Source organism: Neofelis nebulosa, chromosome 12, assembly GCF_028018385.1.
Source record: "Neofelis nebulosa isolate mNeoNeb1 chromosome 12, mNeoNeb1.pri, whole genome shotgun sequence".
Classification (NCBI taxonomy): Eukaryota; Metazoa; Chordata; class Mammalia; order Carnivora; family Felidae; genus Neofelis; species Neofelis nebulosa.
This window is the reverse complement of record NC_080793.1, coordinates 10,999,575-11,027,123: the sequence shown is the minus strand read 5'-3', so window position 1 is coordinate 11,027,123 and position 27,549 is coordinate 10,999,575. Positions and strand designations below refer to the sequence as shown.

At 37.7% G+C, this 27,549-nt stretch overlaps 1 protein-coding gene and 2 long non-coding RNA genes across 5 annotated transcripts in view; 2 read left to right on the top strand and 1 right to left on the bottom strand.

Annotated features, from left to right (window-relative positions):
- LOC131491358 (uncharacterized) overlaps nucleotides 1-24,575 on the top strand; it is a 63,081-nt gene extending 38,506 nt beyond the window's left edge. Inside the window, exon 3 of the long non-coding RNA XR_009251410.1 lies at nucleotides 23,344-24,575. This is a non-coding gene — a long non-coding RNA (uncharacterized LOC131491358). The remainder of the gene's footprint in view (nucleotides 1-23,343) is intronic.
- Nucleotides 1-27,549, bottom strand: part of NR6A1 (nuclear receptor subfamily 6 group A member 1) — a 234,421-nt gene that overhangs the window by 167,713 nt on the left and 39,159 nt on the right. The window lies entirely within an intron of this gene.
- On the top strand, nucleotides 10,174-19,508 carry LOC131491355 (uncharacterized). The gene is made up of 2 exons (XR_009251407.1): nucleotides 10,174-16,453; nucleotides 18,171-19,508. It is a non-coding gene; the product is annotated as an uncharacterized LOC131491355 (long non-coding RNA).

The window sequence follows — 27,549 nt, the reverse complement described above, 5'->3', positions numbered from 1 at the left end:
TGCAATAGAAAAAAATATGTGGCATGTACAGGGAACCCTGAGCAGAACAGCTCTGAGACCGTGTGAGGGAAATCATGAGGAGCAGTCCTGGAAAGGCAGAGAACAAATTACATAAGACCTTGTGAGCCAGGGGGAAACATGCAGAATTAGTGAAACAGAGAGCCACTTTAAAGTGCTGAGCTCCAAAAAGAGATAACGAAAGCAAGGTTTTGGGAAGACTGACCAAGCATATGAAATGGGAAGAAGAGAAGAGAGATGTGAAAGAGACAAAAAGAGAGAAAGAGAGAAAAAAAAACTCTTGTACAAATAAGCTAAGCTAAATCTGAGGCAGCAGGAGTGGAAGGAATAGAAAGGATATCTTCAAAAGGCTTTTTGCTTTTGTTTTTGTTTTGTCTTGTTCAAAAGAGATTTCTTTTTAGTACGATGTAGTCACTGAAAATTTTATACAAAAGAGAAACTTGTTGCCTCCCCCATCATTCTATTCAGTGGATAGCTTCCCAGATATTTCAGAGATATTGAAAATACATGTATTTGTGGGGCGCCTGGGTGGCGCAGTCGGTTAAGCGTCCGACTTCAGCCAGGTCACGATCTCACGGTCCGTGAGTTCGAGCCCCGCCTCAGGCTCTGGGCTGATGGCTCGGAGCCTGGAGCCTGTTTCCGATTCTGTGTCTCCCTCTCTCTCTGCCCCTCCCCCGTTCATGCTCTGTCTCTCTCTGTCCCAAAAATAAATAAAAAACGTTGAAAAAAAAAATTAAAAAAAAAAAAAAAGAAAATACATGTATTTGTATTTAGAGAAAATACCACAAATTATATATACTGTTCTAGAACCTTTTTTCACTTAAAATATTGTGGCCATCTTTCCAGGTCAATAGACCAGATCCACCTTCCAAGGAATTGGCTCAAACAGAAAAGATAGCAAGGAGTAAAAAATGGTGCCTTTCTTGACTAGATTAAGAGCCTGGAGTGCATTAAGAAATGAGCAATTTCAAAATGGAAAACAGAGAAAGTTCATTTTCTGAAAAGAGGATGCGTATTTGTGATTTACAAACATAGAGTTAAAAGTGAATGAGCTAAGTACAGGAAGAAAAAAAATTTTCTTTTATTGAACACAGTTATTGGACACATACTATGCACCTGGACTGCAAAAGAAGCCAGATGTGAAGAGAACAAAGCATGTAGTGAAAATAGTGGACCAAATTCTAATGAACAAATAATTTTAAGTGTGAAAAGGTCTGCAAAAGGAAAATCAAAGTTCTATAGGAGCAAATAATAGAAGGGACCAATCCAGTCTTGGGGGTGAGAAAGGCCTGGGAAAGGATCTCAAGAAAGTGACATTTAAGTGAAGACTTGAAGGATAAACATAATGACCTGGGTAAGAGAGGTGGGGTGAGCATTCTGAGCAAAGGGAACAAATGGCACATAGGCAGGCTAAAGGCATAGTGCCTGCACAAAACTGGAAGTGTGGCTGTAACACACAGAAGATGGAAAAGAGGTCTGGAGATAAGGCTGGAGAAGGCAGGAATTTAAAAAGTTACTGACAATCCTGCAGAGAACAATTCTGGAGTGATAGTCACAGAAGAAAATAAGATTTCTGGAAAGGTAGTAGTGAAGAGCTGGAGCTATTTAAATAAGGTTAAAATTCCAGCTACATTACTTATCAACTATGTGAACTTGGACAAGTTACTTACCTTTAAGTCTGTTTCATCTGTAAATAGAAGATAATAATGATAGTATTTGTTTCACAAGCTACTTGAGGAGTAAGAATACGTGTAAAATATTTCACCAAGAGTCTGACACAAAATACAAGCAAACACTGGCTGACAGGAAGTAAAAAAACAGCCTGGAAGTTCAGACAGACTGGAAGCAAAAATGTTAACAATTGAAATCACTAAGTTGTAGAATTAGAGGTGATTTTTATGTTTATCATTCATAACTCATCTTATGCCTTCCCAGTGTTTAGCAATAAGCATAAAACTATTCCAACAATTAAGAAAAAATACTTTTAAATGTCTTTTTTTAAAAAGCAAAGATTTCTTTCAGATGCAAGCTACCTGTGTTTGGCTGAAAAGCAGATGTAAGAATCCACAGTGGAAAAGGAAGAAAAGATGGACTATTTTTATCAAGAAAGGGAACCTGTAGAAAGCTCAGCTGCAAGGACAGTAGAGAGTGACAGGCTCCAGGTCCCTGGTGGATGTGGTCACTTTGGAGGGGAGCAGCTTCAGAGAATGAAAACAATGAAGGAAATTCCAGCCTACTCCTGTTCTCTCAGGCTGTATCTCAATAGGATCCAACTGGACCTTGTGATCCTGGATCTTGGCTGGCAAGCAACCTGGAATGGAATAGACACTCAGTAAATGTTTGTCAAATGAATTTCCTCATGATTTCTGGCAGTTATATTTATAACACAGGAAGTGATCTACTCCTTGAACCAAGCACTGGATATCTTCAAACCATCCGTGCCATGAATTATAGTTCCAACTCAAGTATAATTTTAGTAACTACCAGATATCAGGTTTGCTCTTACTATACTTGCTATAAAACCCCTGAACTGATAACTTTGGTCCAACTTCCCCTCCTTTGTTTTAGACTAACTGGATCTACTGAAAACATGTGTGATCAGTCAAAATCACATGCTCCTTCTGCTCCTCTTCCCAGTAAACAGTTGAGGCAAAACAGCAGAGTATAAAAGAAGTGGTTTAGGATATAGAGTCAGAGTAAGTTCAACTCTGCCGTAGTTCTGTGCTCTTGGACAAGTGAGTCACCCTGTAAGCCTTCCTTCTATGTAAACGGGGACTAAGGATACCTCTACTATTTCACAGGGTTATTGTAAGGCCTCAGCAAAAACAAAACACAAAACAACAACAACAACAAAAACAATGAAAAGTACACTGCCAACAGCACATGACAATACAGCCAAAGCATCCTAGTATGTGATGGAACCACTCAATGGGCTCTCTTCTTTCAAAAGGCAAGATACCCTCATCCCCCATACTCTCACCTATTTGTCAATCAGCAGTATATATTTGCAAGATGTCTAGCTGGGGTTGATCTACAACCTGGGGCTGAGAGAAAGCATTTTTGTGTATGTAAGTGTCTTCTGCCTAGATGGTCCATCAGCGCCACACTCCAACTTGAGTCAGTCCTCCCAAACAAAGAGAAAGTTCTTTCCAATGGACTTTCGTGAGGCAAGGCACAGGGTAAAGCCCTGGGAGCAGGGAGCGTCTAGGTTTCCAAGTGAAAGATTAATAGGAGAAATCACAAATCAACAGGACATCACCTGACAAACTTAGAACCATTTTACCCAAAACAAACAACAAAAACACACTATCGTACCCCAAAGTCTCCTCCTTTACCTCCTTCCAACCAATCTTAGGTACTTTTCTACAGTTTTATTTAGGTCTAATTTATACACCATAAAATGAACCCACTGTAAATGTACAATCCAATGACTTCTATTCATTTAGAGCTGTGCAACTATCACTGCAATCCAAGTTTAGAACTTTCATCCAAAACTCCCCTTAAACCTGTTTCCAATCAATCTCCACTCCTACCTGTAGCCCCAACCATTGATCCACTTTCTGTCTCTATAAATTTGCCTTTTCTAGACATTTCACATAAATGGAATCATATAATATGTAGTCTTTTAAGTTTGGCCTCATTCACTTAGAATAACGTTTCTGAAGTTTATTCATGTTGTAGCATACATTAGCAGCTCATTCTTTTTTAGTGTTGAATAGCATTCCATTTTACGGATATTCCAGATTTTGTTTATCCCTTCACCATTTGATAGACATTTGAACTGTTTCCAGATTTTGGCTATTATAAATAACGCTACAGACATTCACATACAAGTCCTTGTGTGGACATAGGTTTTTATTTCTCTTGGGTAGATACCTAGGAGTGAAACTGCAGCATCATATGGTACGTTTATATTTATTAAATTACCAAATTGACTGCCAAAGTAACTGTACCATTTTACATTCTCATAGCAATGCACAGTTTCCAGTTTCCATACATCCTTACCAACACATTTTTATAGTCTTTTTGACTATAGTCATTCCAGAAGGAATACAGTGGAAATTCACTGTGATTTTAATTTACATTTCCCTAATAACTAATTATGTTGAACAACTTTTTATGTGATAAAATGTTCAAGTCTTTTGTCTTATGTTTCTAATTCTTTGCTTTTATTGTGATAAAACATAACACAAAAATCTACAATTTTAACCACTTTTAAGTGTACAATTCAGTGGCATTAAATTCACAATGCTGTGCAAACGCCACCACTATCCATTTCCAGAATATTTTCATAATTCTTTAAAAAAAATTTTTTTACATTTATTTATTTTTGAGAGAGAGAGAGAGAGAGCGAGCGCGCGAGAGCGCACAAGGAAGGGGAGGGGCAGAGAGAGAAGGAGACAGAATCCGAAGCAGGCTCCAGAGGCGGGGCTCAAACTCATAAACAGCAAGATCATGACCTGAGCCAAAGTTGGACGCTTAACCGACTGAGCCACCCAGGTGCCCCAAGAATATTTTCATAATTCTAAACAAAAACTCTGTACCTATTAAACATGAACTATCCATTCCACACCCCCTAGCAATCTATTCTTCAACCCACTTCCCCTTTTCTACTTTCTGTCTCTAGGAACTTGCCTATTCTAGTTATCCATGTAAGTGGAATCATACGACATTTTTTGTCCATTTTTTAAAACTGGCTTGTTTGTCTTCTGAGTTGTAAGAGTTCTTTATTTATTTTAGACACTCCTTTATCAGATACACAAATTTTTCTCTCACTCTGTAGCTTGTCTTTTCATTTCCTTGTTAATGTCTTTTTAAAGGCAAAAGTTTTACACTTTAATGAAGTCAATTTATCAAATTTTTCTTTTTGTGACTTGTGTCATTGGTATCATGTACAGGAAGTGGTTGCCTAGCCCATGTCACAAAAACATTCTTCAAAACATTTTGTAGTTTTAGATTTAGGTGTATGATCCACTTTGAGCTCATTTTTCTGTCTAGTATAAATTAAGGGCATAAGTTCTTCTTTTTGTTTTGCACATAGGTACCCAATTTTCCCAGCATTACTTGTTGGAAAAAACTACACTTTCCTCCACTGAATTGTCTTGGCACCTCTGTCAAAAATCAATTGACCACATATGTAAGGATTTATTTCTGAACTCTCAATCCAGTTCTAGTACCTATTCTTATACCAAAAAATCACACTGCCTTATTATTTTACACTAATTTTTGAAACCATATAATGAAATTCCTCCAACTTTGTGCTTTTTCAAAATTGTATTGGCTATTCTACTTTAATTCCTTTGCATTTCCACATAAATTATAAGATTAAATTTCTTCAAAGAAGTCAGCTGGGATTTAAAAAAAATTTTTTTTAAAGAGCGATTACACTGAATCCAGACATCAATTTGGGGATAACTGTCATTTTAACATTTAGACTTGTAATCCATGAATATGGAATATCTCTCCATTTATTTAGGTCTTTTTAAACTTCTCTCAACAATATTTTATAGTTTTTAGTGTACAAATCTTATAATACTTTTGTTAAATTTATTCCTTAAGTAGGTTAAGGTTGCACGATTTTTGATGCAATCATGAATGGAACTGATTTCTTACTTTCATTTCTGGATTGTTGCTAGTATACAAAACAAACAAACAAAAAACTATTTCTGTATATTGATCTAGTATCCTGTGACCTTGCTTAAACTCAATTTGTTCTTGTTTTAGTTTTTTGTGAATTACTTAGGCATACAGGATTATGTCATGTATGTATAAAAAAAGTTTTAATTCTTTCCAATTTAGATGCCCCTCTACCCCCACTGCACTAGGTAGAACCTCCAGTGAATGTTAAGAAGAAGTGGTGGGTGCCTGGGTGGCTCAGTTGGTTAAGCATCTGACTTCAGCTCAGGTCATGATCTCGTGGTTCATGAGTTCAAGCCCCGCATCGGGCTCTGTGCTGACAGCTCAGATCCTGGAGCCTGCTTCAGATTCTGTGTCTCCCTATCTCTCTGCCCATCCCCTACTTGCACTCTGTCTCTCTCAAAAATAAATTTAAAAAATTAAAAAAAAAAAAGAAGAAGTGGTAAGAGTGGACCTTCTCATCTACCTTGTTCCCAATCTTAGGGGAAGAGCATTCATATTTCACCATTAAATATTATGTTAACGTTAAGCTTTTCATAGATGACCTTTATCAAGGTGCATAAGTTGCCTACTATTACTGACTTGTTGAAAAATTTTATCATGAATGAGTATTGGATTACATCAAATGCTTTCTCCATGTCTACTGAGATGATCATGCGAGCTTTTCAAAAAACCTTTAGTTAATACGGTTTATTACAGGACAGCAAACTAGGACTTGTGGGCCAGCTATTTTTGTAAAGTTTTACTACAACACAGGCACACCCCCTTATTCACATATTATCTATGGCTGTTTTTGCAGTACTACAGTAGAGCTGAGTAGTTTCAACAGAAACTATACTGGTCCTAAAGCCTAAAATATTTAGCGGCTAGCCTTTGAAGAGAACATCTTCTGACCCCTGGTATGTTACAATAATTTTTACATATTTATCCAATCTTGCATGTCCGGAATAAAGCCCAATTGCTTGTAGCATATAATCCATTTTTCTATGTTGCTGAATTTGGTTTACTAATATTTTATTAAAGGTTATTATGTCTGTGTTCATAAGGGTTACTAGTCTACAGTTTTCTTATGATGCCTCTGGCTTTGTTATCAGAGTAATAGTGTCCTCATAGAATGAGTTGGAAAGTGCTCTTTCCTCCTCTACTTCTTTTTTTTTTTTTAAGTTTTTTTTTTAATCTATTTTATTTTAAGTTTATTTATTTAGAGTGAGAGAGTGCACACACAGCGGAGGGGCAGAAAGAGAGAATCCCAAGCAGGCCCCACACTACCAGCATGTAGCCCAGTGAGGGGCTTGAACTCTTGAACCATGAAATCATAAGCTGAGCAGAAATCAAGAGTCAGATGCACAACCAACTGAGTCACCAAGGCACCCTATTTTTATTTTAGAGACAGCGCACACACACAAGCAGGGGAGAAGGGCAGAGGGGCACGGGAGGTGGATGGGGGGTGGGTGGAGAGAATCTTAAGCAGGCTCCAACACTCAGCAAGGAGCCCAACACGGGGCTCGATCCCATGACCATGAGATCATGACCCAAGATGAAATCAAGAGTTGGACGCTCAACTGACGGAGCCACCCAGGTACCCCCTCCTCTACTTTCTGAAAGACTTTGTGAAGGATTAGATTTAGTGCTTCTTTAAACGTTTGATAGAATTCACCAATGAAGCCATTGGGCCTGGGCTTCTCTTTATAGTAAAATTTTTAAGTACTGATTCATTTTATTAAAGGTTTTCATATACGTATTCTATTTTCTCTCGAGTTAGCTTTAATGATATGTGTCTAGGAATTTGTCCACTCCATTTAAGTTTTCTAATTTGTTGAGATAAAATTCATGATTTTCCCTTATAATCCTTTCAATTTCTTTGAAGTAACCTCCTTGCTAAACTCAATTAGTTTTATTTGCTTCTGGTTTGTTGTGAATTACATAGGTAAATATGGGATGATATCATCTGTGTATAAAGGCAGTTTTCATTCTTTAATAATTTTATTTACAAAAATAGCTGGCCCACATGTCAAAGTTTGCTGACCTCTGTACCATTTAATAAAATAAAAGATTTTTTAAAATCCCCATATGATCATCTTACTTTGGGATTAGTTTGCTCTTTATCTAGTTTCTTAAGGTGGAAGCCCAGGTTAATGCTTGAGACCTTTCTTCTTTCCTAACAGTTATAAATTTAAAAGCTATAAGTTTTCCTCTAATCACTGTTTTAGTTGCATTCCATGAATTGTAGTATGTTTTCATCTTCATCTAGTCAAAAATATATTTAAATTTGCCTTGGGATTTCTTTGGCCTATGGGTTATTTATAAGTATGCTGTTTAATTTCAAGTATTTGGGGATGTCCTAGATTTCTATCTGTTATGGATCTCTAATTCTATTGTGGTCATAAAACACACCTTATGATTACAATCTTCAAAAATAATTGAGACTTATTTTATGGCCCAGAATATTCTTAGAGACTGTTCCACATGCACTTGAAAAAAAATGTATATTCTACATAGAGTATTCAATAAATATGAGCTGGCTGACAGTGTTAAGTCTTCTATATCCTTGCTAATTTTCTCTAGTTTCTCTATCAAGTATTAAGAATGGAGTATTGAAATCTGTAACTATTATTGTTGAATCTTTTATTTCTCTTTAAATTCCTGTCAGTTTTTGTTTCAGATGTTCTGGTGATGTTAAGTATGTTTTTATAATTGTTATATTTTCTTCAAGTATCAACTCTTGTCCTCATGAAACGTCCCTCTATCTCTAGTAATATTTACCCTAACTATATTTTATGTTATTAATACAGTCATCCCAGCTCTCCTATGGTTACTGTTTATATAATCTATTTTTTAGCATCTTTTTACTTTCAGCCTATTTCTGTCTTTACATCTAAAGTATATTTCTTATTGATAGCATATAGTTACATCTTGCCTTTTTATCCAGGTTGACAATCCCTACCTTTTGAACAGGCAGTTAGTCCATTCGCATTTGATATAATTATTGACATGGTTGGGTTTATGTATGCCATTTTGCTGTTTGTTTTTGTTTCAGGTCTTTAACCTCTCCTCTTCCTTTACTATCTTTTTTGTGTGTGAAATATTTCTAGTATACTAAAAGTATGGTAGTATATAAGTCTATTGACTTTTTTACTATGTATTTTTTATTTTCTTTGTGGTTGCTCTTTACAATATGCATCTTTACTTACCACAATCTATTTTTTTTAATGTTTAGTTTTTGAGCGAGAGAGAGAGAGAGAGAGAGAGAGAGAGAGAGAGAGAAGGAGACGAGGGAGGGAGGGAGGGAGGGAGGGGGAGAGAGAGAGAGAGAGAGAGAGAGAGAGAGAGACAGAGAGAGAGAGAGAGAGAGAGAGAGAGAAAGGGAGAGAGAGAGAATCCAAAGCAGGCTCAAGGCTGTCAGAACAGAGCCTGATGTGGGGCTCGAACTCCTAGACCATGAGATCATGACCTGAGCCGAAGTGGGACGCTTAACCGACTGAGCCACCCAGGCGCCCTTATCACAATCTATTTTTTTAACTCCAGGAAATACAGAAACTTGCTTCAATATATCTCCTACTCCTTCTCTTTCTTGTTTTTATTACCATATACGTGTTATAAACTCAATAAATACAGTATTATTAAATACTGCTTTAGATACTTTTGTCATTTTAAAAGTTAAGAGAATAAGAAAAAAAAAAACAACTAGAGTTGTATTTACCTATATACTTAACCATTTTCCAATGTTCTCCACTTCTTATAGATTCAAATGATCATCTGTGTCACTTCCTGTCAGCCTTAAGGACCTTCCTTTAGTATTTTAAGGCAAGGCAGCTATCAACAAATTCTGTGCCTTTTTTATGTGAGAATGTCTTTATTTTGCCTTCGTTTTTGAAGAAGAGTTTTGCTAAAGAAATCTTGGTTTTTTCTTTCCACATGTTGATTATGTCATTTCACTGCTTTCAGACCTCCTTGTTTCTCATAAGTCAGCTGTATATGCTATTGTTATCCCCTTGTATGTGATGAATCATTCTTGCTGTTTTCAAGATTTTTCTTTGTCTTAAAATAGTTTGACTCTGATGTGTGTTTTATTATGCTTGAGTTCATCAAGCTTCTTGGATTTGAAGTTGAATGTTTTCTCTTCAAATTCGGAAAGCTTTTGGACACTATTTCTTCTAATATTTTCTGGTTCCTCTCTCACTCCTCCCTTTTTATATATGTATATTCTTAGGTATACATTTGATGTTGTCCCACAGAGCTCAGAGGTTCTGTTCACTCTTTCAAGCTTTTTTCTCTGTTCTTTGTATTAAATAATTTTTATTGACCTATCTACAAGTTCACCAATTCTTTCTTCTGCCATCTTAAATCTGCTGTTGAGTCCATCCTAATTTTTCATTTCAGTTATTATAATTTATTTATTTTGAGAGAGAGAGCCGAGCACACAAGTGGAGGAGGGGAAGAGAGAGGGGGAGGGAGGGAAGGAGGGAAGGAAGGAGGGAGGGAGGGAGGGAGGGAGGGAGGGAGGGGGAGAGAGAGAGAGCAGGAGGAGAGGGAGGGAGGGAGAATCCTAAGCAGGCTCTGCACTGTCAGCAAAGAACCAAATGTGGGGCTCAATTCCATGAACCATGAGATCATGACCTGAACCAAGATCAAGAGTGACATGTTTAACCGACTAGCCACCCAGGCACCCCAATTATTGTAATTTTTAAATCAAGCACTTTCATTTTGTTTTACAGGTTCCCCTTGAGACTCTATTCATTGAGTCGTTGTCATCATAGTTTCCTTTAATCCTGTAAACACAGTTCCCTTCATTTCTTTGAAATATCTATAATAGGGGCTTTAGAGTCTGTGTGTGTCAGATCCAACATTTGTGATCACTAGAGGCAGTTTCTACTGATTTTTTTTTCCCCGCAGTATAGGTCACACTTTGGTTTTTTGCATCTTTTTACCTTTTTGTTGAATACTGAACATTTAAAGTAAGGTACTGCTGGCAACTCTAGATTCTGAATTTTTCCCAGCTAAGGTTTTGTGATGGTGGTGGTTCTTCTGGTTTTTGTTTTTGCTTTTACTAACTTCCCAGGAATATACCTGTGCAACCTGTCTCTCCTATAATGTGTGGTGCCTGATGGCTCAGAATTTTTTCCCTGGTTTTTATCGTGAAGCCAGATCACCCCTCTGTCTATATAACTTACTGACTGGTCAGAGGTGGTGCTCACCTTGAGCCCTTTTATTCTCTCCTGATGGATCTGTGCTTGGGATGGGGAGCACACTCTCAGTTTAGGTCTTTAAATCTACTGTAGATTTTACTTTCTGTTGGGCTTTCTCACACAGCCTTTGCATTGGCCAAAAAAATATATAGATGGCTTGGGCTTGCACTGGTTTCTACTGTGTGTGAAGCCTCCAGTCAACCCAGGATATATGGAGACCCTATCAAACTTCCTGTAGTTGTCTCACTGCCCAGACCTCTCTGTTAAAGCCCTATCCAGGCTGCTGCTCCACTGTCTGCCCCAAACAGGTCTGTAACCTTAGGCTAGAAGAGTTGCTTGGCTCTCCCTATTTCACTTGTTACCAAGATCATCACTTTTTTCTCTTCAATACTATTTTTTTCTACTTAAATCCAAGTTGGTGAACACACAGTATATACAGTAAGATCATCACTTTTAACTGCTAATACTCCAAATCAAGTGAGCCCCCTCCCACAGGGGTAGTAAAGCAGCTGGTTTTCTACTGGTTGAACTACTACAACTAGTTCCACCCTGGTTGAACTACTACACTATCAGGGCTGAAAATAATGGGAGAAATCCTGGGCAAGACCATAAACATGTTTTATACAAAATTCAGTGGTTTTCATGAACAAATGCTTCTCAACTTGTTATAAGCCTGCAATTATTTCTGTTTCTTCCAGCTTTGCAGTTGCTTTTGGGGGACAGGATTTGTTGACCTGCTCACTCAGTCATGCCAGAAATGAATCTCCTCATTAGATGTGTTTTTATAAATCTCATACATGATAAAAGTCTAACTTTGGTAAAGCCAAACAGTCTGAAATCCAATCTGCTTTCCTGGAATTAGACCCAAGTATCATAATACCTAAACTGTTCAAATACACCTCAATCCCAAAATATACTTGAGAAAAAACTTCCCTGGGGGAAGGCAGAGGAATAAAATGACTCTGGAATATTGGAATGATTTTCAATTCCAGAAGACAATACAAAAATTTGAGTATCAGATAGTTATTTCCAGTTCCCACCTCCCAAAAGCCCTAACTACTGGAGTCAGTAGTACTCTATAAATGGATATATAATCTGAACAGCCCTAAAGCCAATCGTGGCTAGGGCAGGAGTACATAGTCTCCAATCTTGTCGCCATGTAGGTACTCAAACAGCTCCTACACAGAGAAGGACACTGAGTGCTACAGCTGGCCCTGGCCATTGCAACTAAGCCCATCAGCATGCATGGGTGTCTATCATGGGTCCCTTGCTCACAGGCCTGGGCTCACTCTTGGCCTCTCTAGTCATACCATCCTGAGACCCAAAGTCCTGAGTCTTAATACTCATACTCCTAGCCAAAAACTGGGTGGTTTGAAAGTATCTCTTCTATTTGCCAAACTTCAACCATCACGTAATGCCTGGATCCTCACTGCATTTGCCAGCTCCCCATGCCTTCCCACCCCAGGGCTGCCAAATAATTCCTAATCAGTGATGCCCCTGAATTTGCCCTACCTGTAACACTGTCCCTCAAATGCCAGACTTAATGGTGAGTTGCTACAACCTCCATCTAGCCTGCTACCTGACTGACGTTATCATGTCAGACAATTTGTCTACTGTTCATATTCTCCTAATATTGTATTTGTACCTTCTACTAAATAGTCAATATGCTATAACCCTTGACAGGACAAATGGACACCTAACCCTAGCTGGGCTTATCCTCTTTCCTGAGCATTTAAATTTTGAATACCAATGCTTCCCTTAGCCTGTGTTGAGCATAGGTGCTGGAAAGACATGACAAGGCAGGGCAGAGGCGGCCATTTTCCACCATGGATACCGAAGCAAAGAGTATCAGTTTGAAGGAGAAAAGAAGTATGAAACAGAGGCACCACAGAAGCAGAAATAAGATTCTATATGACCAAAGAGAGATGGGAGAGAAATTCTGGTCTTAACCATTTATGAAATCCAAATGAATGTCCTGCCCTTAGGCCTCAAGAGAAACCCTGTACTTTCCAACAATGTCCCCATTTTAAATTAGTTTAAGGGGGAGGGGGAGGGTGTTCTGTTCCTTGCAGTTGAACTACTCCAGTTAATACCTCTGGTTTCTCCCTTGCTACCAGTCTATGTTTCCCAGAAACCCACATCACTCACACTCTAGTTAGACCAGTTCCTTCTCCACCATACGGTTCCTTGCGTTCAACCCATGCTTTTCTGGCTATACCCAGATTCTTTACAAATCCCTAAGTTAAGATCCTCTTCTCTAAGCGCTGAAGTTCTCTTTGTCTATGATGAACAAGCAATGAGACGTAGTGTGATTTTAACCTTTTAGGCTCAGCTTCTCACCTAGGAACCACCACCTACTTCATATGGTTATGACAGGAATTACATATGGTGAGAATAAAGTCCTTGGCACCTCATCGGACACACAGAAAGCTCCACTAAAGGTAGTTGTTTTCAGTATTACATTGATTAAATTTGTGCATTCTGAACATGAGGTAAAAAACTAATATTTAAGAACTGAAGGGCACTAAGTATATCAAGAAGACTAATCAAAAGTAATTCCTTCTGGGTAGTATTCTTTTCACATGAGAGCACTAGAATACTAACTTGTGAGCAGCCATACCAACTCCCCAGTCAAATCTATTTCTCCCAAACTTGTATTTCTGAAGCTTTGAAAATGACCCTGTGACCTTTCACCTATATTTGCAGGATCATTTCTACTAATTTACTGATGTTGCTTGAGATTTGTTTGCAGATATTTTTACCCGTTTGGAAAACAAAAAACAAAAACACAAAGGTAAGAGGTTGAAAGTAACTGGCCAAAAATCACAGTTATCAAATCTATGTGAAGAGATTGTAATATATTTTTGGTGAGATATAATTAAGGGCCAAAATAATCATTACTATTAGGAGAGGGTTACCAATAAGTTTTTGTCTAGCAAAACCTCTAACAGGAAAAAAAAAAAAAAAAAGATGAAGGGACAGAGACAGAGACTAAATACCACAATTAAGGTTGTTTTGATAAAAATTACATTTAGGGCTTGGTTTTTACTACATCTTAGTTATGTTGACAGATTCCTGGATAACTGAGATGCTAAATAATCCAGACGCCAAACAAATCAACAAAAGTCCCACCACAAAATCATGACAAAAAGGATTTTATTTCCTTCTCAATTACACAAATCTACTCCATTCAGCAAAAGCAAAAACAATTCCTAGGAGAATCATTTGGTTTTAGACTCATAAATAATTGTCAACAGGACTGATCACATAATGAGGAGTAATTCTATCGACAGTATTAGAACTATTATTATAAATCTGTGCATACACAATGGACCACACACACACACAATGGTCAGATTTTGCTTTAAGTCACAGAAGAACACTTTCTATTTCATACGTAGCTCCAAAGGCCCATTGCACTGAGCCTCCTTCTAGCTAGCCTGTGGCTATTTTTCTACCTTCTCCTCTTCCTTCCCAATCTTTTAGCCCCAGGATTCTCAAGGCATTTACTTACAGGATCCTCTTGGTGAATTAATCCAACATTCATCCATCTTATGAGTAAATGATGTTCAATTCATTTCTACTTATGAATAAAGGCTATCGTAATTTGTTAACTGTTAATAAAATTCGGTGTTTATAAACTAAAATTAACAAGAGACTCTTTAGTATTCCACTAAAACACCTGGCTGCTACAAAACAGGTAACAATGTTGCAAAAACCCTATTGCAATTACATACAAAAAATAAATCATGCAGTTCTCAGAAGAACTCCATTATCACTGTTGAAGGAATTAGTGGTAGTTTTCAATTGCTGCTATTCTTGTTTTTTAATCTTCATTCAGCAAGGTCATTTCAAAGTAGTTTGATACATGCTGTATGATAGGTATTACATCAAGAGTATCCTTATTTTAAATTTTCCAGTAATGAGATTGTGATATATATGTCATGTTTCAAACAGGAGTCATACCTCAATTGCCAAAGCCCATTTATCATCCTTACCCCAAATTTATTTGTGCATGATAGTCCATTTCCAATGGAAAACAGGAACAGTCAGATTAAGTAGGTAATGGGGCTCTGCCTAAGTTGGCTGAGGTCAAAAAAGGTGGCATCACTGCTATAATCAAGCAAGCTGTTCTACGCTGCCAGGTCACACTACGTCCAGCCTAGTAGTCTTCCTAAACTTTCTCTCTAAACTACCTCAAGGAGCATTAGAAACTCACCCCACCCGTGATCTTTTAATTTTCCAAGCCCCATATATTCTGCCCATGGCTTCTTGGAATCTCACATCCCCTTAATGGACTTTTTTCCTTCATCATTATCTTAATTCTTTGTCCAGGAAAATCTCTGTTCTCTCAATTTCCATTTTTACACGAAAAACCCACACCTTAGACTAGAACACTCAAAAAAACCTTTTTTTGTTTTGCTTTTTTATGCCCAAGGAGAGGAGTCTTAGACCCAACAGACGGCATGGAGCCAATAATGCCTCTTTCTGCAATCTCCTGGAAGTAGATTTTCAGCTCTCAGATCTGAGTGCACATCCTTCTTGTCCTTACGCCCTAAACTCATATCCCTTTGCATTAATGACTAGCTCTATCACCTTACTCCTCCAATCCCCCAATATTCGAAGTGAAGCAACTGGACAGCTACTGAATAAGCCAAGATTTTGAAGTCTAAAAGGAAAGGAAGGGAGGCAGCAAAATGGATTCCAACATTTTAATGAGAATTTTCTTACATGTTTTCAGAATGAGATAAAGGTTCATTCTTTCTCTCAGATTCTGAGGGGTAGCAGTATTTTCAGAAAATTTTGGTTTTCTATTCTGTTTAATTATGAGTTTTACAAGCATTGTTTTCTTCTATTTTTCAGTCTGATTCCTGTTCTTGGCTCTTCAGTTAGGGCCTATTGCCACCTTGTGGACTAACTGGGCATAAATGCCAACGCACTATCACAGGTTCTCACTTCGGTGCTTCCAGAAGAGACCACTAGATGGTGACTTCAAGTTTGAAGAGACTTCTAAATCAATCTAGAAAACCAGTTAGTTGGTTTATGACTACACAAAAAAATAGATTCACACAGATAAAATAAAAAGGAATGTGTCCAAAATTATGAGTTAGATAAAAATAAAAATCTTTTGGAGGTAGTATGGTCTAAGGTCAGGCTTTGACTCTTAGCAAACTAGAAATACAAGGGAACTTTCTCATGCTGATAAAGGACAACTACAAAAAAACTGTATAGCTTCCTGATTTCAAAACTTACTATAAAGCTACTGTAATCAAAACAGTGTGATACTGACATAAAAATAGACATACAAATGGAATAGAATACAGAGCCCTGAAATACATTCTCCCATATATGGTCAATGATTTTCAACAAGGTTGTCAAGACCATTCAGTGGGGAAAGGGACAATCCTTGAAAAGATAGTGATGGCAAAATTGAATATCCACATGCGAAAGAATGAACGTGGATTACACCGTATGTTCAAAAATCACCTCCAGACAAATCAAAGACCTAAAAGTATAAAACTGTCAGAGGAAAACGCAGGGAAAAGCTGAATGATTTTGGATTTGGCAATGATTTCTTGGATATGACACCAAAGGCACAGGCAACAAAAAAGGTAAGCTGCACTACATCAAAATTAAAACCTTATGTATATAAAAGAACACCAAGTAAAAAGGCAATCCATGGCATGGGAGAATTTTTTTGCAAATCATATATCTGATAAAGGTTAATCTCCAGAATAAAGAATCTTATGACTCAAAACAACAAAAACTTGTTTAAAAACTAAAGACTTAAATAGGCATTTCTCCAAAGATATATAAAAAGCCAATAAGCATATGAAAAGATGTTCAATATCACTACTCATTAGGGAAATGCAAATCAAAATCACAATGGGGTAGGGGCGCCTGGGTGGCTTGGTCGGTTAAGCGACCGACTTCGGCTCAGGTCATGATCTCACAGTCCGTGAGTTCCAGCCCCATGTCGGGCCCTGTGCTGACAGCTCAGAGCCTGGAGCCTGTTTCAGATTCTGTGTCTCCCTCTCTCTCTGCCCCTCCCCTGTTCATGCTCTGTCTCTCTCTGTCTCAAAAATAAATAAACGTTAAAAAAAAAAATCACAATGGGGTATCACACCCATTTGGATAGCTATTATCAAAAACACAGGAAATAACAAGTGTTAGTGAGGATGCAGACAAATTAGAACTCTTGTGCACTGCTAGTGGGAATGTAAAATGATGCAGCCACTGTAAAAAATAGTATGGCTGTTCTTCAAAAAATTAAAAATAGAATTATCATATGATCCAGCAATTCCAGTGTTGGGTATATACCCAAAAGAATTGAAAATAAGGACTTGAGGAGATTATCTGCACATTTATATTTAGAGCAGCATTATTCACAAAGCCGAAAGGTGTAAGCAATCCAAGTGTCCATCAACAAAAGGATAGAGAAAATGTGGTGTTTACGCACAATAGAATATTATTCAGCCTCAAAAAGGAAAGAAACTGGTACATGCTACAACGTGGATGAACCTCGAAAACACTATGCTAGGTAAAAGAAGCCACATACAACAGGACAAATACTGCATGATTCTGCTTATGTCAGATACCTGGAGTAGTCAAATTCACAGAGAAAGTAGAACAGTGGTTGCCAGAGGCTAGGGGAATAGGGAAATATTAGTGGGTACACACTTTCAGTGTTAGAAGATGAAAGAGTTCTGTGGATGGATAGTGGTGATGGCTATACAACAATATGAATGCACTTAATGGCACTAAACTACACATTTTAAAAATGGTTAAGATGGTAAAGGTTATGTATATTTTATCACAACTTTTAAAAACAAAAGGAGAGGGGTGCCTGGGTGGCTCAGTCGGTTAAGCGTCTGACTTCGGCTCAGGTCATGATCTCAGAGTTCATGAGTTTCGAGCCCCACATCGGGCTCTGTGCTGACAGCTCAGAGCCTGGATCCTGCTTCAGATTCTGTGTCTCCCTCTCTCTCCGCCCCTCTCCTGTTCATGCTCTGTCTCCCTCTGTCTCAAAATTAAATAAACATTAAAAATTTTTAAAATAAAATAAAAATAAAAGGAGCGGGGTGTTTGTGTGGCTCAGTTGATTAGGTGTCCTACTCTTGGTTTTGGCTCAGGTCATGATCTCACGGTTTGAGTTCAAGCCCCACCTCAGGCTCTCTGCTGTCAGCACAGACATTCTCTGTGCACACAACCTCCATCCCCCCCCCACTCCTCTCAAAAATAAACATTTAAAAAAATAATAAAAGGAGGGAAAGAATCTATAGCTAACAACATACTTGAAAGTGAAATGTTGAATTCTTTCTCCCTAAGATCAAAAACAAGACAAGAATGTCATTCTCACCACTTTATCTACTATTAGACTGGAAATCTTTGCCAATGCAATAAGGTAATAAAAATAAACAAAACTCATAAACATCAAAAAGGAATAAGTAAAATTGTCTTTATTCACAGATATACACATAGAAAGTCCCAAGGAATTTTTTAAAGTTACCAGAACTAGGAAACAAGCTTAACAATGTTAACATACAAAAATCAACCGCTTTTCTATACTAGCAACAAACAATGGTAAAATAACATTTTAAAATACCACTTACTATAACATTTAAAAAAAAAAAAAAAGAGTACTTATGGTAAGTTTAAAGAAAGATATACTAGATCTCAACACTTTAAATACTTGCTGAGAAAAAAAAGTTCTAAATATGTGAAAAGATATACTAAATTCTAGAAGATTCAATTCTAAAATGACAACTCTTAACCAAATTGACAGGATCAATGCAGTCCAGTAAAAAATCTAGGGGCGCCTGGGTGGCTCAGTCGGTTAGGCCTCCGACTTCAGCTCAGGTCATGATCTCGCGGTCCGTGAGTTCAAGCCCCGCGTCGGGCTCTGTGCTGACCGCTCAGAGCCTGGAGCCTGTTTCGGATTCTGTGTCTCCCTCTCTCTCTGACCCTCCCCCATTCATGCTCTGTCTCAAAAATAAATAAACGTTTAAAAAAAAATTTTTTTTTTAAATCTCAGGAGGCTTCTTTAAAAAAGAAAAAACTGACGAGGTGATTCTAAAATCTATAGAGAAATGAAAACAAAACACCCTAGAATAGCCAAAATAGTCTAAACAACTCTGAAAGAAAAATGGAGTTGGAGCACTAACACTGCCTGATCTCAAGACTGATTATAAAGCTATTGTATTCAAGACACTGCAGTAATGGTGAAAAGATAAATAGATTAATGGAAGAGAATACAATCTATAAATGGACTCACACATACAAAATATCAACTTTTCAGCAAGTACATCAAAAATTCAATGAGGAAAGTCTTTTCAACAAATGGTGCTAAAACAAACTAATATTTCTCATACCATACAAAAAATTTAATTTAAGATGAGTTATAGACATAAATGTTAAAACTAAAAATAGAGTTTCTAGTAGAAAACACAAACACCTTTGCAACCTCAGGACAGGCCAAGATTTCTTAGAACACAAGCATTAACCATAAAAGAAAAAATTAATAAATTAGACTTCCTAGAAATGTGAAACTCCTGCTAATCAAAAAAACATATTAATAAAGTAGAACAGAAAGCCACAGATTGGTAGAAAATATTCACACCATGTATTTGATGAAGGACTTGCATCCTAAAAAAAACAAAACAAAAACGAAACCCACAACTCAATAACAGGACAGAGAACATGGTTTCATTTCAATAGTCAGAAGATTTTGAATAGACACTTATAAAAAGATTTATAGAAAGATGATATACGAATAGCCAAAAAGAGTATGAAAAGGTGATCAACATAATTAGTCATTAGGGAAATGCAAATTAAAAACATCAGTCCCATAAACATGCTCACTATAATGACTAAAACTTAAAAGCTGACAATACCAGGGGCACCTGGGTGGCTTGGTCGGTTAAGCATCTGACTTTGGCTCAGGTCATGACCTCATAGCCCGTGAGTTTGAGCCCCATGTCGGCTTCTGTGCTGATAGCTCAGAGCCTGGAGCCTGCTTCAGATTCTGTGTCTACCTCTCTCTCTGACCCTCCCCCCACCCCATTCTCAAAAATGAACATTAAAGGAAAAAAAAAGGCTGACAATACCAAATACTTGCAAAGATGTGGAACAATTGGAACTCATACACTGTTAGAACTGTAAAATATATAAACAATTTGGAAAACTAGCAATTTCATAAAGCTTAACGTACATCTACCATATGGCCCAACAATTCCTAGATATATGAAGAGAAATAAAAACACATATCCACAAAAACCTTGTAAAAGAGTTTTCACAGCTGCTTTGTTTATAACAGCCAAAAACTAGAAACAGCCCAGGTTATCAACAGGTGTATACATAAACTGTGATATAGTCAATGGAAGGAATACTACTTAGCAATAAAAAGAAATGAACTACTAAAACCTGGAACAACATGGATAAGTCTCAAACATTATGCTGTAAAACACTAGACACAAAAGAGCACTTGTTGCTATGATTCCATATATATGACATTTTAGAAGAGGTAAAACTAATTTATCATGACAGAAATCAGAAATTATTGCTTCTTGAGGTAGAACTGTGGAATCAACTGAGAAAAAAGCATAAAGATATTCTGAAGGGATAACAATGTTCTGTATCTTAACAGAACATAGAATACAAGGGTACACGCTTTGTAAAAAGTGCCTGAACCTTATACTTACTATCTGTGCGTTTAACTGTATGTAAATCATACCACTACTTTAAAAAGATTAAAAGTTTATTGTTTTTGTAATCATACAAGTTCCAGCTCTGCCAGTTACCAGCTGTGTGGCCTTGGCCAAGTGTGAAACTGTCAGTGTCTTCATCTGTAAAATGGAGGGAACAAGAGTTGAGAACAACATTGTAAGAGTTGCAAGAATAAATGAGAGAATGTTTTAAAACCATTAGCATACAGGGGCACCTGGGTGGCTCAGTTGGTTAAGCATCTGACTTCGGCTCAGGTCATGATCTCACAGTTTGTGGGTTCAAGCCCCGTGTCGGGCTCTGTGCTGACAGCATGGAGCCTGGAGCCTGCTTCTGATTCTGTGTGTGTGTGTCTCTCTCTCTGCCCCACCCCCCCACCCCCTCCCCCGCTCATACTCTGTCTCTGTCTCTCAAAAATAAATAAACATTAAAAAAAATTGTTTTAAACCATTAGCATATAGCAAATGCTCACTAGATATTAGCCAAAAGAGTTAGAAACCTTCATCACATATATCAGCAAACAGGATTGGCTAGAGCAGCTAGATGCTAGACAATTCATATATATATATATTACCTCACTTATTTTTTAAAGACAACCCCTAAGAAGGATTATTACTGTTTTGTGAATAAATAAACTGAGCTTCACAGGTTTCCAATGGTCACTAGGCAAGGAGTGGCAAAAGCCAAGATGCAAACTCTCATGTTTTTTATCCTGCACCATGCTATCTTCCATTAAAGGTCATTTTCAGCAGTGTAACCCTCCAACTGCCAGGAGAGCACAAATGAGAAGCTATCAAGGCTCCCTTTATTACTGATAGTGTGTTAGTGCCAAGCCTGATTCTGAAAAGCAGGCCAGTTTTGATAGCTGGACTGTGAATGGAGGGAGAGCTGCAAGTAGAAGCTGGAAAACCTGCTCTAGGCTCTTACCCTGTTCTCAGGCTTCGAGATGGTTCCTGCTACTTGTGGATACTGATGCCCTTTCCTTAGAGCAATTTCAAGGAGAGATTTCTGAATGTAAAATTCTGTGGTCTAAGTGGGAAGCTGGAACGTGAGTGGCTCAATTTAATTTGGCAGAACAGCCTTGGAAACTCTGCAGCTAAAATGAGAGGAGATTTTTTTTTTTTAATCTATCTTTTTTAATACAAGAGCTTTGTTACAAAAAAAAAAAAAAAAATTAAGGGAGCCTGGGTGGCTCAGTTGGTTAAGCGTCCGACTTATGCTCAGGTCATGATCTCGCAGTCCATCAGTTCGATCCCGTATCAGGCTCTGTGCTGACAGCTCAGAGCCTGGAGCCTGCTTTGGATTCTGTGTCTCCCTCTCTCTCTGTACCTCCCCAACTCGCACTCTCTTTCTCTCTCAAAAATAAACATTAACAAAAATTTTTTAATTAAAAAAAAATTAAAACACAGAAATAATGAAAGTTGCCCTGTGATCCCATTTGCCCAGATACTACACTATTAACATGTCAGTATACCCTTCTTCTAGACTAAAACCTGCCTTCTCCTTAGCAATTCTATAGTAGTAAGTACTCCATTGCATGGATTATCACAATTTATTAAACTAGTAGTCCTCTATTAAACTTCAAGCTGTTTCCACTTTTTTTTTTTTGCTATTATAAATGCTGAAAGGAATATCTGTGACTATAATTTTGCTTACCTGTCATTTCTTATAGGATAAAGACTGAGACATGAATTGTTGAATCTGTAATTTTTTAATCTTTAAATTTTAAGCTGCTAAATCTGTAAAAGTAAACTGCACAATTTCAGCTTTAACAGATATTATTAGATTATACTCAAAATAGTTTCCATTTTCTCACTCCTTCATCTGCACTGACAATTATCATTTTTTAATGTAGGAGCTACAAACTCAAATGCCTACAGAAGACTGACAAGGAGACATAAATGGGTGACGGAGGTCATCTAGGTATATGACAAACCTGACAGCGCATGCTGAGGTCAAAAAGGCAGTCACTATTCTGTTCCAGCCAACAGATGCCATGTAGAAATCTAGACCCAATTTATCAGGAAGGCCAAAAATTCAAAATTATTACGAAAGTCTTAAGGTTTTTATTTAAATATACAGTTAATAAAACAAAATACATCTATAGGCCAGACTACCTTTAGCACATGGAATTTTGTATGGAGATGAAAAAGATACAAGATGGTATTGTCACTTTGAATCATTATTAATGCAGCTTGCTTTCCTATGCTTTCCAACAGAGGATGTATTTAGTTTTGGTTCATAGTGACTATGAGCATCCTTCAAAGACAGATGCTTATCTTTTTTTTCAGATTCACATCTACAACAAATATTGGACCAAAAAAAAAAAAAAAAAAAGTAACTTCAGGTATAGAGGCTAAAGAGTGGTCAGAGTTCATCAAAGTGTGCCCAGAAAAGGTATACGAAGACTCTTGGGACAGAGTTGCTATGCTTGTCCCAGCATACTTAGAGCATCATGAAATTTTTAGAGAAATACCAATTTGTAAAACTATGTATAACTCTGAAGAAGGTGGCTTTAATAATCTAGTGTTCCCTCCACTGATACATTTGCCTAACAGCAAATTTTCTCTGATGAGACATCAAAAAAGGAAGAGAAGAATTTTCATGCATCTCCTTTGTTATCATACCCTGCATTTAAACCACTTTCAGCTTTTTTTTAATGAAATAAAGCACAGGTTTGTACAAATCTCTCTGTTCTCAAAATGTTACTGCAATACTGCTTCTGTAGAAACAATTTCAGCAAACTATCTAGCTTTAGTTTCTTCTCATTCCTTCTTAGTCATCCATTGCAAATCTCCAGCCCCAGATGTTCCAGCACTCCCTACACCCACCAGAGATAATGGCAGAGATTCATGACTACCCAAGGACCCAACAACAGCCTTTGAATGCAACTATCTTTTCATCAATTGTAAACAAGTCCTAAACTCTTGGCTCCATAGGGAGTCCCTACCAAGTCAGTATAAACTCTGTAATAGGGGCAGAGGTCAAGGGGATGAGCTCAGCCTAAGCTCTGAATCTCATCCCACCCCTACCCTGTTCAAAAGAATCCTTATCAGAAGAGAACTCCCCAGCAAAAGGCCACATTCAGAGACCTGATGTAGCAGTGATCTAGCAGATTCAGCTGAAGCTTTGTAAACAGGCTCTTGGAACAGTTATGAATGTGAAATATCTAAATCACTAACGAAGTGTTATGAAGGAAAGGGGACATGGGGACATAAAGGGGGAAACAAGGGAGATCTGTGCATTTATCTTCATTTGTTTCAGGAAAGAATCTGTCTGACATATAGTGGACTAATCCTGAACCTGAGCCACAGAAGAAATCTCTTTGGGAACCTATTTTTTGTGTCCAAAATTCTTTGTGTCCAAATTTGTGTCCATTCTAATTGTATGCAAAAGAGCCCAAATGACACCAAAAAAATAGTGTATTCTTCTGTATATATACAAAAAAGCCCATTATATATAAGTCATTATACTGTTTTAAGCTTTCCCATTAGCATTTGAGACTTGCCACACTCAAGAGAGCTAGAGACAGAACAGGAGTTAAAACAACAGCTCTCAAACCTCAGGTATTTCTCCGCTATGTACTTTGGGGTGAGTCTTTTAACTTCTCAGGCCTCAATGTTTTCATCTGTAAGATACGGATAGTGTCTTTTTAAACAAGTTTTACGAGTGCTTGCATGGGAAGCACTTAGTGTGTAATAAGTATTAGTTATTAGTGGTAGGAGTAGCCACATATTATCAAGTTTTGTGTCCATCTTCCTGACTAAACCAGAGCCCCTTGGGGACACAAACTGTGTCACAGCTTGGCACACATCAAAGAGAAAAAGGGAAGGGAGGAAAGAACAAAAGACTAGGTATTACCAAGTCAAACTTAAAATTACATAATTTTATATGATATAATCCTTCTCACTCTTACTGAATATATGAAAGTGCCTGGCACATAAGGGATACCCAGTAAATGTTAATTTTCCTTCCTTCCTTGATCTCTAACATCCCACCTTAAATTTACTTGGGCTTTACCCATTTACCCATTAAGACATCATACAGAATATTAGAGTTTTGGACAGGAATCTATGGGTACGCTAGCTGAGCAATACACATTCTTCTTTTGTAGACTGAAGGATCCCTGGGATCCCAAAACACCTGACAGATGAATGCAAAACCAGAGCAAGCTAGTGATGTTAGCCTGTTTTATTCTGAAAGTGCTTTTTATCTTGCTTATTCATACCCTTATCACCAATGGATCCCTGTTTGGTGGGCATCCATCAGTATGGCAAGAGAGGGCAAAGATAAACTTTCATGTCTCTTTTTAAATGCCCATTTATCTATATCTAGATCCCTGATGAACAGGGGGAAAATATGTATATTATACATTTTATATATATTTATAATATATAATAGCTAGGTTTACATATTATATATGAATATTATAATATATATGGGTATATACATATATGTATATACCCATATATGTATATATATATACATATATATATATGGGTGTATATATATATATATATATATATATATATGTAAGTCTGTGTCAGCACAAATCCCAAGTATGCAGTGTTTTTAAAATAGTAACGGGGGGCACCAGGGTGACATGGTTGGTTGAGCGTCTGACTTTGGCTCAGGTCACGATCTTACAATTTGTGGGTTTGAGCCCCATCGGACTCTGTGCTGACAGCTGGGCCTGGAGCCTGCTTCAGATTCTGTGTCTCCCTCTCGCTCTACTCCTCCCCTGCTTGTGCTCTCTTTTTCTCTCTCTCAAAAATAAACATTTTAAAAAAGTTAAAAATAAAAAAATAGAATAAAATAATAATGGGGAGGGTACCTGGGTGGCTCAGTTGGTTAAGCATCTGACTTCAGCTCAGGTCATAATCTCACGGTTCATGAATTCGAGCCCCATGTTGGGCTCTGTGCTGAAAGCTCAGAGCCTGGAGCCTGCTTCAGATTCTGTGTCTCCCTCTCTCTCTCTCTCTGCCCCTCCCCCACTCACACTCTGTGTGTGTCTCTCTAAAATAAACATACATTAAAAAAAATAATAATAAAATAAAAATAAGATAAGATAGTAATGGGGGCTCCTGGGTGGCTCAACAGGTTGAGTGTCCAGCTTTTGATTTCAGCTCAGGTCATGATCTCACGGTTTGTGAGTGTGAGTCCTGCGTCAGGCTCCACACTGATAGTTTCACAGCCTGCTTTGGATTCTCTCTCTCCCTCTCTCTGCCTCTTTCTCGCTCACACGTGCACTCGTGTGCTTTCTTCTCTCTTTCTCTCAAAAATAAACAAACATTTTAAAAAATAATAAATAAAATAAAATAATAGTGGTCAGGTTTTTAACTGTACAAATTTTTTCCCCAGAATGAGCACGGTATTGACCAAAGAGTGCATAATTTGGGTATGTGTTTTAGGCGAAAGATTTATACAATTTGAAGAGAAACCAGAATATTGGGTATGTGTTTTAAATAAGCAGAGGTTAACTTCTTTAGTTTCCTAAGAGGTTAAATAAATGGATTGGCAGATGGTCACTTGGGAGGTTACCTACTGCTGGCTGGGGGATGGGGAACAAAACACCCAACAGTCAACCAGATGGTAAAGAACAGTCTTGGCCAAAGTAGTCAGCAATATGTGAGCTCTGCCTCTCTGAGGGAACTATTTACTTGAAGCAGAAACTTACACCTGCTAACATCTGGAATGATAGATCTTTGTGTAATTAAAAAACATTGGCTACTTTAATTGAATAAAGTGCAGTTACAACAACCATTAATATAGAAAGACCAAGAATTTCAACATTATGCTACACAGCCTAGAATAGCACACACTAACAGCGTTTACCATTTGCCAAGCATTGTTCTAAATGTAAATATATCTGTGTGTGTGTGTTTGTGTGTGTATTACTTCATTTAATCCTCACAACAGCCCTGTACTGTAGGAATAAATTTTTACTGTCCCCATTTTACAGATGAAAACACTGAGGTCCAGAGATGTTAAATAACTTAGCCAAGATATTACAGACCTAGTAAACACTGAAGCCAAAAGGAACCTAAGCAACCTTGAGCCAGAGACCACGCCTTTTTTTAAATTTTTTTTAATGTTTATTTATTTCTGAGACAGAGAGAGACAGAGCATGAGTGGGGGAGGGGTAGAGTGAGACACACACACACACACAATCTGAAGCAGGCTCCAGGCTCTGAGCTGTCTGCACAGAGCTCAACGCAGGGCTCAAACACACGAACCATGAGCTCATGACCTGGGCCGAAGTCGGTCACTCAACCAACAGAGCCACCCAGGCACCCCCCCAACGTTTTTTTTTGGTTTTTTTTTTAAAGGTGGGCTTCACACTTAATGTGGAGCCCAACACAAGGCTTGAACTTACAACCATGAGATCAAGACCTGACCTGTGACCAAGAGTTAGACACTTAACCGACCAAGCCACCAGGCGCCTTTCCCATGCTCTTAATTCAGAAGAATTTTGGTTTATATGTTAAAAGTCTCATTTGAAATGCAGAGAAAAATTTATGCAAAAACATGTTTACCATGGCATTATAGAATGTAGAAAAACCTTCCGGAAACAACCTAAATGTCCAACAACAGGAGAATGGTTAAAAAAAAAAAATCATGGCGGTTATTCCCTTAGAATGAAATATTATTCTTCCATTAAAAATATTTATGGAAAAGGGGCACTTGGGAGGCTCAGTCGGGTAAGCGTCCGACTTTGGCTTGGGTCATGATCTCACGGTTTGTGGGTTCGAACTCCACGTTGGGCTCTGTGCCGCTGACTCAGAGCCTGGAGCCTGCTTCAGATTCTGTGTCTCCCTCTCTCTGCCTTCCCCCCCACTCTCAAAAATAAATATTAAAAAAAAATTTTTAATATACTTATGAAAAATGTTTCATGACTTGGACCAATGCTCACAATGTAATGATGGGTGGGCGGGGACAAGATACAAAGTTGTATACATATTATGATTCCTAATTATGTAAAAAA